Raw genomic sequence first — 12122 nt, 5'->3', positions numbered from 1 at the left:
ATGGGTATGATCTTGTGGCCATTACAGAAACATAGCTGCAGGGTGACCATGACTGGGAATTAAACATACTAGGTTATTTAACAATCAGGAAGGACAGGCAGGAAGGGAGAGGAGGTGGGGTGGCTATGTTAATAAAGGAAGGAATCACTATAATACAGAGAAATGATATTGGGTCAAAGGAGCAGGATAGTGAAACAGTTTGGGTGGAGATAAGGAATAATAAGGGGAAAAAAACACTAGTGGGTGTAGCCTATAGGCCTCCGAACAGTTGCAACTCTGTTGGACGGAGTATTAATCAGGAAATAGTTGAGGCTTGTAATAAGGGAACAGCTATAATTATGGGGGATTTTAATTATCATATTAACTGGACAAATCAAATTGGGCAGAGCAGCCTTGAGGATGAGTTCATTGAGTGTATTAGGGATGGGTTTCTTGAGCAGTATGTAACTGAACCGACCAGGGGGCAAGCAACCTTAGATTTGGTCCTGTGTAATGAGACAGGATTAATTAAAAATGTCCTAGTAAAGGATCCCCTTGGAATGAGTGACCATAACATGGTTGAGTTCCATATTCAATTAGAGGGTGAGAAGGTTGGATCTCAAACAAGCGTGCTGAGCTTGAATAAAGGAGACTATGAAGGTATGAGAGCGGAATTAATTAGAGTGGACTGGGAAAATAGATTAAAGGGTAAGACGGTACATGACCAGTGGTGTACATTTAAGGAGTTATTTTACAACTTCCAAAAAATATATATTCCACTGAGGAAAAAAGGGTGTAAAAGAAAAGATAGCCATCCGTGGCTAAGTAAAGTAATTAAGGATAGTATCCGACTAAAAACAAGGGCATATAAGGTAGCCAAATCTAGTGGGAGGATGGAAGATTGGGAAGTCTTTAAAAGACAGCAAAAAATAACTAAAAGATTGATTAAGAAAGGGAAGATAGATTATGAAAGTAAATTAGCAAAAAATATAAAAACAGACAGTAAAAGTTTCTATAGTTATATAAAAAGAAAAAGGGTGGCTAAAGTAAATGTTGGTCCCTTAGAGGATGAGACCGGGAAATTAATGGTGGGAAACATGGAGATGGCAAAAACACTGAACAATTATTTTGTATCAGTCTTTACAGTAGAGGACACTAAGAATATCCCAACACTGGACAAACAGGGGGCTCTAGGGGGGGAGGAACTAAATACGATTAAAATCACTAAGGAAGTGGTACTTGGTAAAATAATGGGACTCAAGGCGGATAAATCCCCTGGACCTGATGGCTTGCATCCTAGGGTCTTGAGGGAAGTAGCGGTAGGGATTGTGGATGCATTGGTAATAATTTTCCAAAACTCACTGGACTCAGCAAAGGTCCCGTCAGATTGGAAAACTGCTAATGTAACACCCTTATTTAAAAAGGGTAGTCGGCAGAAGGCTGGAAACTATAGACCTGTTAGCCTAACATCTGTGGTTGGTAAAATGTTAGAGTCCATTATTAAGGAGACAGTAACGGGACATTTGGATAAACATAATTTAATAGGACAAACTCAGCATGGTTTCATGAAGGGGAAGTCATGTTTGACAAATTTGCTTGAGTTTTTTGAGGAAGTAACATACAGGGTGGATAAAGGGGAACCAGTGGACGTAGTGTATTTAGACTTCCAAAAGGCATTTGACAAGGTGCCACACAAAAGATTATTGCTCAAGATAAAAAATCACGGGATTGGGGGTAATATTCTGGCGTGGGTGAAGGATTGGCTCTCTAACAGAAAGCAGAGAGTTGGGATAAATGGTTCGTTCTCAGATTGGCAACCAGTAACTAGTGGTGTTCCGCAGGGGTCAGTGCTGGGTCCCCAACTCTTTACAATCTATATTAACGATTTGGAGGAGGGGACGGAGTGTAACATATCAAAGTTTGCAGATGATACAAAGATGGGACGGAAAGTAGTGAGTGAGGAGGACATAAAAAACCTGCAAAGGGACATAGACAGGCTAAGTAAGTGGGCAGAGATTTGGCAGATGGAATACAATACTGGAAAGTGTGAGGTTATGCACTTTGGCAGGAAAAATCATAGAGCAAGTTATTATCTTAATGGCAAGAAACTGGAAAGTACTGTAGTACAAAGGGATCTGGGGGTCCTGGTGCACGAAACTCAAAAAGTTAGTATGCAGGTGCAGCAAGTGATTAAGAAGGCCAATGGAATGTTGGCTTTTATTGCTAGGGGGATGGAATATAAAAACAGGGAGGTATTGCTGCAGTTGTACAAGGTATTGGTGAGACCGCACCTGGAATACTGCATACAGTTTTGGTGTCCATACTTAAGAAAAGACATACTTGCTCTCGAGCCAGTACAAAGAAGGTTCACTCGGTTAATCCCGGGGATGAGGGGGTGGTCATATGAGGAGAGGTTGAGTAGATTGGGACTCTACTCATTGGAGTTCAGAAGAATGAGAGGCGATCTTATTGAAACATATAAGATTGTGAAGGGGCTTGATCGGGTGGATGCGGTGAGGATGTTCCCAATGATGGGTGAAACTAGAACTAGGGGGCATAATCTTAAAATAAGGGGCTGCTCATTCAAAACTGAGATGAGGAGAAACTTCTTCACTCAGAGGGTGGTAGGTTTGTGGAATTTGCTGCCCCAGAAAGCTGTGGAAGCTACATCATTAAATAAATTTAAAACAGAAATAGATAGTTTCCTAGAAGTAAAGGGAATTAAGGGTTACGGGGAGCGGGCAGGAAATTGGACATGAGTCTAGGTTCGGAATGGTCATGGCCCTGTGGGTAGTGGAGTGGGCCCAGGGGCCGTGTAGCCTTGTTCTGCTCCTACTGTGTTCTAATTCTGTGTTAGATTTCAGGAGATGGTTTTATTCCTGTTCCTGGCTGGGGTGGAGATCGCCTTTACAGAAGGTAAGTACTGTAGAAAATATAGGGACAGAGTGATCTCCTGGAAGAATTTCGATCGCCTAGATGGGTCGGAGAGGAATTTCCCAGATTTTTTTCTCCCAAATTGGCCATTGGGTCTTTATCTGGTTTTTTGCCTCTCCCGGGAGATCACATGGGTTCGGGTGGATGCAGAGTGATAGAAGATTTGATGTTAGGATCAGATCAGCCATGATCTTATTGAATGGCGGAGCAGGCTCGAGGGGCCGATTGGCCTACTCCTGCTCTTATTTCTTATGTTCTTATGTTCTTATGTGCTTTGTATAAAAATAATAAATTGCAGGACAACGGAGTATTACAGTTTAACTCTTTTATTAAGCATTAGGTCTGTGATCTTACTCATAGCAGCACCAGTGGGGAAAGCATGGCATTAGGACCCCTAGCCTGGGTCTTCAAAACAATAGTAGTCCTTACAGAGGCCTGCAGGCCAATGACAATTCAATATGCAAATGTTACACTGCCAACGAAGTTGAAGTATTTGCACAGTTTGAAATGGCAGTGGTTTTTACCCAGAACGCTCCCAGCGATGGAATAGGCCCGATACTGCAGGGGCCTGGTGCACGGAGAAGGCTCAGAGCGGGGGGCGGGTCGCAGAGATGCTGGATGGCGGAGCAGGGAGGAGGCGGCGAGGCGCAGGGGAGCAATGGAACTGGCGCAGAGGCTTTGCAAAGACCCGGTTTAGGCCTCAAGCCCCGAACGAGAACCTACAGGCCCCGCCGTTGCACCGAGCGGGACGGCAGCATCGCTACTGCCGAATAGAGCCGCGTCAGGTAAAGAAGATCTGTCCCAGCAAAACTCATCGAACGTCCATTTTTATTAATTTTCTTCTCCTTCACACGTCGCTCACGCTCCGAGCAAATAAATCTCCGCAACCCTCCCCCTGCGATATTATTAAACCAGCCCAGAGCTCCACAGATTCCACAGATTTATGCAATATTACAATACATTGATACTTAAACAAACACAGCTTCTGGTTCATTGGCAGCAGTCACTCTGTAAATGACATCTCTGAGATGATGGAGTAAAAAGTAAAAGAATGAGAGACATATGAATGGAAAACGTCAGTAGCAAATTAAAAGCATGAGAAGGAAAAGAACTAGAAAAGGGTAAAGAGAAAGATAAATTAGAGTGAAGAGAGAGAGAGAGAAGAAGAGGTAGGCAGAGGAAGCCAAACAGGAAAAGGCATTGAGGAGAAAATGAGTAATTTTTTTATTCGTTCTTGGGATCAGGACGTTGCTGACAAGGCCAGCATTTATTGCCCATCCCTAATAGCCCTTGAGAAGGTGATGGTGAGCTGCCTTCTTGAACCGCTGCAGTCCGTGTGGTGAAGGTGCTCCCACAGTGCTGTTAGGGAGGGAGTTCCAGGGTTTTGATCCAGCGACGATGAAGGAACGGCGATATACTTCTAAGTCAGGATGGTGTGTGACTTGGAGGGGAACTTGGAGGTGGTGGTGTTCCCATGCACCTGCTGCCCTTGTCCTTCTAGGTGGAAGAGGTCGTGGGTTTGGGAGGTGCTGCCGAAGAAGACTTGGCGAGTTGCTGCAGTGCAGTTGTAGATGGTACACGCTGCAGCCATGGTACACCGGTGGTGGAGGGAGTGAATGTTTAAGGTGGTGGATGGGGTGCCAATCAAGTGGGATGCTTTGTCCTGGGTGGTGTCGAGCTTCTTGAGTGTTGTTGGAGCTGCACTCACCCAGGCAAGTGGAGAGTATTCCATCACACTCCTGACTTGTGCCTTGTAGATGGTGGAAAGGCTTTGGGGAGTCAGGAGGTGAGACACTTGTTGCGGAATTCCCAGCCTCTGACCTGCTCTTGTTGCCACAGTATTTATGTGGCTGGTCCAGTTCAGTTTCTGGTCAATGGTGATCCCCAGGATGTTGATGGTGGGGGATTCAGCGATGGTAATGCCGTTGAATGTCAAGGGGAGGTGGTCAGACTCTCGCTTGTTGGAGAATAAGGGAGCAATAAGGGAAGTGGAACAGGAAATTTGGAGAAATGAGAGACAGAGGAAAGGAAAAATTAAGAATAAATACAGGAAAATTAGAAAGATGAAATTGAATGAGATGGGAAGGAAAGAATTTGAGGAAATGATAAAAACGAAATAGAACGAAGAGTTCTGTAGAGGGAATGTTAAAGAGAAAAGGAGTGTGATGAGAAGGGAAATAACAACAGAAAATGCTGGAAACACTCAGCGGGCCCGGCAGCTTCCGCGGAGAGAGGAACTGAGTCAACGGTTCAGGTCTGAGACCCTTCATCAGAACAGAGAAAAATGAGACAGGAGAGGAAAAAATAAGTAAGAAGAAGGAAAGATCTTGCATTTCTAAAGCATCTTTATCAGTCTCAGGACATCTCAAAGCGCTTTCCAGCCAATGAAGTACTTTTGAATTGCAGTCACTGTTGTAATGTGGTAATGTGGTAATGTAGGAATCATGGCAGCCATATGTGCACAGCAAGGTCCCACAAACAGAACTGAGATAATGACCAGATAATGGGGGAAAATTAGGGGGGTGAAATTGGTGCCTTTGCGCCTCCCGTTAGCATCCCTGGGAGGCGCAAATGGCTTCGACATCGCCATATTCGGAGATCATGAAGTCATCGCCCTGGTAGCACCTGGACCTGAAATTGACCTCCGCCCCCTGCAGCAACGCCGGTTAAAAACACCGACAGCTGCAGGAGGTGTGCATCGAGCACCCGGCCGCTTCGGGGGTGATGATTAAAGCTGAGGTGGCCGAGCTAAGTAAAAAAAAAGTACCTTTCTCGTTCCAGGTTTTTCCACAGGTTCCTGCCCGTCATTGATCTGCCTGGCACTCTGCTTGAGTGCCGGGCTGATTGTGTGGGATCACGGCTGCCTTGGTGGTCCAGGTAGGTACTTTTTAAATTGCAGAGCCTGCAGCGATGGCCCTTCCCTTTAAGGGAACGAAGGAGCCTTTGAACGCGGCACCGCTGCACGGCCCAGTGTGGAGCGCTGCTGAAGTCTCCGCCCCGCTCTCCAACGTCAGTGACCTAAGAAGGAAGTGGAGTGCTTGATTTAGCGATCCACCTCCCTCTTGGGGCACAAAAACTCAATTTTGCAGTCGTCAGTGCTAATTAGGGCTGGGGGCTAATTTTAGCACCCAGGCAATGTTATCACCCTAAAATGGTCGATACCGAATTTTTCCCCCTAGGTACCTTAGCGCCTCCCATTTGCACTAGCAGATGGCACTAACAGGGTGCTAGATCATTATCGCCAGGGGTGAGGCAAATCCACCCCCCTCCCACCCGCAGTGCCGCCAGTAACAGTTATCATCGGGAGCCTCAATGCCAGGTGGATCATGACATCAGTGAGTGTGCAATGCTCACTGACTGCCCAATCTGCAAAACTGATTGTCGCCACCTACCTTAGCGCCTGGAGTAAACAGCGACAGCGAGAGCTGGCGTGAAGCACCAGGAAGCTGGCTCCAGGGACATTATTTAAAGGGATCATCAGTAATGACTTGCAGCTGTCAGATTAGTAGAGTTTCAGTGGTTTCTTGTCAGTTTCACATAGTCCAGCAGTTTAATTCAGTAATTTGAAGGTTATTTTGCATCAGGAGTGTTGTGGCAACTAAAAAGTAGCTACATTTATTCTTTAAAAAATCGAACTGCTACACCTGGTAGCTTTAATGGGGGCAGGACTGGCAGTCACCCTCGCCCTCCAGGATCAATGGCGGAGGAAGAATAGGCAGCAAGAATGATGGGAACATGTGCGCAGAGAGATGAGGAGGCCCATCAGGGCTCTCAGCAGGAGGCCTTACCCTCTGAGGGTATTCCGAGAGCACTTCTCCTACCTTGACTGAAGCGAGGAGCAGTGTATTGGATGGCACCCCTTCACCAAGGAGTTGGTCACCGAACTCTGCCACATCTTCCAAACAGACCTCCAGCCTCACACCAGGATGACTTAAAGCCCAGATCCCCTTTGCTCACCACATCCCCATCATTCCATCCCTCTCATAGGCCATATCACACCGCAAAGCTGAAATGACAGTAACCACAAAAGAATGGTAAGTGAATTAATAAATTTATCAAAAATCAGTGAACACATATTTACAACAATATTAACTATTCACCCTTGTGCAATCCCTTAGTGTCTCTCATTACTGTGCCTTTGCCTACACTAGTGCTTCTACGAAGTGTTGGCGGGAGACTTCAGATGGCCTTGCAGGATACCCTCGACCAGCTCTGGGCCTGGAAGGCCCGGCTGTAGACTGCACCACCTCAGCATGGGCGGCAGCAGTCTGGGCTGGCTGGATGACAGGCAGTGACAAGGGCAATGGCAGAGTGGCAGTGGTGGGAACATAAATGCTGTCACCCTGAGAAAGGACAGTACGTTCCTGCTCCACTGACCCACTGCCACTCCCCCGAGGCAGCACATCAGCATTATTAGCAATCTGTTGGCACATTGATTGCTGGCCTGCTGTGACACCGTGAAAGCCCCAGTCAATGGTGGTAGATCCAGCCATGATGGCAGCAGTCCGAGCTTGCGTGGCATCAAGTTGAGACTGCATGAGAGCAGTCTGAAATTGGATGCCACCAAGCAGAGACTACATTACAGCACTAAGACTTTGCATCGCTTCCGCCTGTGCTGCAATGGAAGCTGCCAGATCGCCCATCACACGTGGCATCAAGTCTGGGTTGCCACAGTCGCTCTGGGAGTCACAGAGCAGCAGTGATACCCGCCCTGCTGTATGCCTCAGAGACATGGACCATGTACAGCAGGCACCTCACAGCACTGGAGAGGTACCACCAATGCTGCCTCCGCAAGATCCTGCAAATCCATTGGCAGGATAGGCGCACCAACGTCAGTGTTCTTGCTCAGGCCAACATCCCAGCATCGAAGCTTTGACCACGCTCGATCAGCTCCGATGGACGGGTCACATTGTCTGCATGCCCGATACGAGCCTCCCAAAACAAGCACTCTACTCGGAGCTCCGACACGGCAAGAGAGCCCCAGGTGGGCAGAGGAAATGCTTCAAGGACACCCTCAAAGCCTCCTTGAAAAAGTGCAACATCCCCACCGACACCTGGGAATCCCTGGCCCAAGACCGCACAAAGTGGAGGAGAAGCATCCGGGAAGGCGCCGAACACCGAGTCTCTTCGCCGGGAGCAAGCGGAAGCCAAGTGCAGGCAGCACAAGGAGCACACGTCAGTGGCAGCGGCAGCGGCAGGAAACGCGAGCGGTGAGGCTTTAAAAGGCCCCCAGAGACCAGGTAGGTTTACTAATCTCCAATCTCAGAGAGGGAGAGAAGTAAAAAGTAATTGAAGTGTGACGTCACCAGAAAGCAGGTAAGTGAGTATTTCTTTCTTTTTTAAACTCTAACTCTGTGTTTTATAGTTTGTAGGGTCTCTGTGTTATAGCGGGGACTGTTGGTAAACCAGGGCCCCAAAATATATCATTTATCTGGAGTGTAATTGGTGGGATTGATTTGATTTAATTTAATTTCAATTAATTAAAGGGTAAGTCATGGCAGGACAGCCCGGTGCCATGGTATGCTCCTCCTGCACTATGTGGGAACTCAGGGACACTTCCTGTGTCCCTGACAACTACGTGTGCAGGAAGTGTGTCCAGCTGCAGCTACTGGCAGACCGCATTGCGGTGCTGGAGCAGCAATTGGATACATACTGGACCATTCACGATGCTGAGGACGTCGTGAATAGCACGTTTAATCAGTTGGTCACACCGCAGATAAAGGTGGCACAGGCAGAAAGGGAATGGGTGACCAACAGGCAGAGTACTAGGCACAGGCAGGTAGTGCAGGGGTCCCCTCTCAAACAGATATACCGCTTTGGATACTGATGGGGGTGATGGCTTACCAGGGGAAGGCAGCAGCAGCCAACTTCCTGGCACCAGGGGTGGCTGCTGCACAGGACGGGAGGAAAAAGAGGGGGAGAGCTATAGTAATAGGGGATTCTATTGTAAGGGGAATAGATAGGCATTTCTGTGGCCGCAAACGAGACTCCAGGATGATGTGTTGCCTCCCTGGTGCAAGGGTCAAGGGCAGACCAACTAAATACATATTTTGGTTCTGTCTTCACAAAGGAGGACACAAATAACCTCCCAGAGATGCCGGGGAACATAAGGTCTGATGAAAGGGTGGAACTGAAAGAAATCAGTATTTGTAGCGAAATGGTGTTAGGAAAATTGATGGGACTGAAGGCCGATAAATCCCCAGGGCCTGATAATCTACATCCCAGGGTAATTAAGGAAGTGGCCCTAGAAATAGTAGATGCATTGCTGGTTGTTAAGTCTGTGTGTTCTAGTTATTGTTAATAAGAATCACTGCACACAGACCACAAGAATAAATTCAACAGGTCTTTACTAGTCGAAGGTCAGGCTGAACTGCCCAATAAATCATTACACAGCACTTATATGTGGTCACCACCGGTATTACAGTATACAGCAGCCAAGATAAAGTAGTGCATCTCTTAAAATAGTTCTCTTAAAGGTGGAACGGTTACATACACCACAATCCTCCCTTTTTAGCTTAACAGTATATATTCCCCATTTAACATAACATAATAACATATATACACAACTTCATGTAAAAACAGTTCACAGATTCAGTCTCTGAGGAGGTCTCCTGATCCGAGACGGATAACGCCTTTCAGGGGTCTCTGGTTCTCGTTGCTGGGGTGACTCATCTAGTTGATCCCCTATGGATAGGACATCATCATCAGGTATATTCACTTCTGAGGTAGATGCTTCAGGTTCACTAACTTCCTCCACGGTTGTCTCTGTCGTAACCATGGGCTCGACCCTTGTTCTCGATCCCACCAGTTGGTCAGCATGACGTCGCATTACATTTTCACCAACATCTACCGTGTACATCAGGGGTCCTTGTCTGGCCCGAATTGTTCCAGATTGCCATTTCTCGTTTTTATAGTCCCTGGCTAACACCGGTTGTCCTATTTCAAAACTCCGAGTGGGCTTGTTATTGATATGCTGGAACTGTTTGTTTTCGACTTCCCTCCGCACATTTGGTTTTAACAAGTCCAACCTGGACCGCAACCTCCTGTTATAGAACATCATGGCAGGACTTTGGTTTGTTGTTGCATGGGTGGCGTTTCGATATGCCAGTAGGAAATTGTCCACCTTGTGTTGCAGTGGAATCTGATCTTCGCTCATGGCCTTTATTGCCTTTTTGAACATCTGTACAAACCTCTCGGCCAGCCCATTCATAGCTGGATGATATGGGGCAGAGGTATAATGTTTCACCCCATTCTTCTTCAGGAATTTCCGGAATTCCTCTGACACGAACTGTGGTCCGTTGTCTGAACATATTTGCTCTGGCAATCCATTTCTTGCAAATATCGTTCTTAGCACCGCGATCGTCTTCTCCGAGGTAGTGGTAGTCATTTTAATCACTTCTGGCCATTTAGAATGTGCGTCCACCGCAATTAAAAACATGGAGTCCATGAATGGACCAGCAAAGTCAATATGTACACATTGCCATGGGGTTGAAGGCCATTCCCATGGATGCAGCGGTGCAATTGGAGGTGCATTTTGGACTTTTTGGCACCCTGAGCAGCTTTTCGTCAGATCCTCTATCTGTTGGTCGATACCCGGCCACCACACATAAGCCCTAGCAAGGCTTTTCATCTTGACTCCCCCCAGATGACCTTCATGTAGTTCTTTTAGAACTCTCTCTCTTAACTTAGGAGGGATAATCACCCTTGTTCCATACATCAATGTTCCCTGACAGATGGACAGCTGTTCTCGTCTTGCTGAGAATGCCGGTAACAGTGGATCACCATGGGCTGGCCATCCCTTTACTGTCAATTCGTAGACCCGGGACACTGTCGGGTCATTCCTAGTCTCCCTTTCAATATTTGCATTGGTGACAGGTAAACATTCGATGATGGTCGAGTGAAATAACTCCACCGGGTCAACCGTCGGTGCCTCCTCCTCAGTAGGTAGTGGCAGGCGTGACAGCCCATCAGCATTACCATGCTGCTTTGTACCTTTGAATTCTATCTGATATTGATGTGCCCCTAGGAAAAGGGACCATCTCTGGAGCCTCTGTGCTGTCATCACCGAAACACCCTTCTTAGGGTTAAAAATGGATACCAACGGCTGGTGGTCTGTCAGCAGTGTAAACTTCTGGCCCTGCAGGTAATGATTAAACTTCTTTACTCCCCACACAAGGCTGAGAGCCTCCCTATCTATCTGAGCATAGTTGCGCTCAGCGGAGGTCAATGATCTGGATGCAAATGCGACTGGCCTTTCCAAGCCATTTGGCAACTTGTGTGAGAGTACTGCTCCAATACCATAAGGAGAAGTATCACAAGCTAAACGAATAGGTAGCGTTGGGTTGAAGTGAGCCAACACTTCCTCTGAGGTGATCAATGCCTTGCTTTTGCGAAAGGCCTTCTTACAGTCCTCGCTCCACTTCCATGGTACTTCTTTCTGCAAAAGAGCGTTCAGCGGGTGCAGCTCCGTGGATAGATTTGGCAGAAACTTATGGTAATAGTTAATCAACCCTAGGAACGACCTCAACTGGGATACATTTTCCGGAGCAGGAGCCTTCACAACAGCTTCGATCTTGTCAGGTGACTTGTGCAGCCCCTCCTGGTCAATGACATGACCACAGTACGAGATCCGTTTCTGAAAGAACTCACATTTCTGGCGATTAACTCGAAGTCCATATTCCTTCAATCTGGTGAGCACCAGTTTCAAATTTGCAAGGTGTTCCTCATCATCATTTCCTGTAATCAGGATATCGTCCAAGTAACATTGAGTGCTTGGAATTCCCTGTAATACCTGCTCCATGGCCCTCTGCCAAATTGCTGGAGCCGAAGCCACTCCAAAAACCAGTCTATTATATCGATACAAGCCTCTGTGCGTGTTGATTGTGAGATACTGGCACGACTCTTCCTCAACTTCCATCTGTAAGTACGCTTGCGCCAGGTCTATTTTGGTGAAGTTTTTCCCGCCAGACAATGAAGCAAGATATCCTCAATCTGCGGAAGCGGATATTGCACCGTGTGAAGCACCGGATTAACCGTGATCTTGAAGTCTCCACAGATGCGGACCTTCCCCGGTTCCCCTGGCTTGTTACTCGATGAACGCTTCATGACGGGAACAATGGGCGTGGCCCACTCACTCCAGTCCACCTTAGACAGTACTCCTGAACGTTCTAGCCCTTCCAGCTCAGCTTCCACAGCAGGTCGTATCGCAT

The sequence above is a fragment of the Somniosus microcephalus genome, chromosome 24, assembly GCF_052327205.1.
Source record: "Somniosus microcephalus isolate GS21.2 chromosome 24, FLI_Smic_1.0, whole genome shotgun sequence".
Classification (NCBI taxonomy): Eukaryota; Metazoa; Chordata; class Chondrichthyes; order Squaliformes; family Somniosidae; genus Somniosus; species Somniosus microcephalus.
This window is presented reverse-complemented; position numbering follows the sequence as displayed.